The sequence below is a fragment of the Echinops telfairi genome, unplaced genomic scaffold (genome assembly GCF_000313985.2).
Source record: "Echinops telfairi isolate 266 unplaced genomic scaffold, ASM31398v2 ScPeMD7_3;HRSCAF=10, whole genome shotgun sequence".
NCBI classification, from domain to species: Eukaryota; Metazoa; Chordata; class Mammalia; order Afrosoricida; family Tenrecidae; genus Echinops; species Echinops telfairi.
In genome coordinates, this window is record NW_022103899.1 from 62,821,015 (window position 1) to 62,822,152 (window position 1,138).

A 1,138-nucleotide genomic window follows, 5' to 3' on the forward strand; every position below is an offset into this window, starting at 1 on the left:
CCCCAGATAGAGGGCCCCAAGGCACAGGGGGGAACCTGGCAGCACCTGCCTAGCACAGAGAACCAGGTCCCAGCCAAGAACCCCTCTCCCGGCCTGCCTGCTCCAGGGTCCCCAAAGCCCCCTCTGCCCCTGAGCCACCACCTCTTTTGGGCAGGCTGCGGTTGTGTCCTAATGTATCCAAGTCCGGGTGTTTCATGGAATGCGAGCCGTGTGCGTAAGCACATCAGCATTCCTCAGGGGTGTCCTGGGAAAATCGCCTTTCTTTTTCTTATTTCATTCACTTTTTTTTTTTAAGGTTTGTAACCAGGTTTTCTTTATTTACTTTTCTGTTTTCTTGGGACACAATTCGATAGTTCAACCATATGGAGAAGAGTTGTACAATCATCACCACAATCAAATTTAGAACATTTTCTTCTTTCTTGTCCTCCTGTGGTTAGCTTCCCCTCCCCCCAGCCTCCCCTGCCTTGGGCCCAAGAAGCCACGGGTCCCGTTCCTGTCTCCCTAGACTGGTCCAGGGTTTGCAGTCCTCCTAATGTGTCATGGGACGACATCTCCACAGCAGGACACTCTAGGGACAAGTCCTCAGGGTGGGCAGGGCTTTTCTTCTTCTTTCTCCTCCTCCTCCTTCCACTCTCTACCCCTTTAAGGTCCCCCTTCCCGCCCTCCAAGGACAGAGGAGGAACCACAAAGAGCAGTGAGCATGACTGGCTGGCACTGTGCCTAAGAGTGTCCTGATGGTCACCCCTGTCCACTGCCCTGAGCCAGCCACCGGGGGATCGCAGATGGGGACAGGGGGTTTCCCACTGAGGACAGGTCTGCGCCCCTCTCAGGCCGGGGACTGGAAGCCCTGGAGATGCCAAGTTCTGAGTGAGCATGATGCAAGGTCTGGGAGTCCCCAATCCTCATCAGCTTGTGCAGAGTCTGTGATGGTCCACGCAGTCAAATGCCTTTGCGTAAGTGGATGGAACACAAGAAAACATCTCTCTGGTGTTCTCTGCTCTCAGCCAAGATCTATCTGATGTCAGCAACGATACTCCTTGTTCCACATCCTCTTCCGTATCCGGCATGAATGTCTGGCAAGTTATCTGTTGATGTACCGCTGCAGCCATTTTTCAAAAACTTATTTTCAGCAAAACAT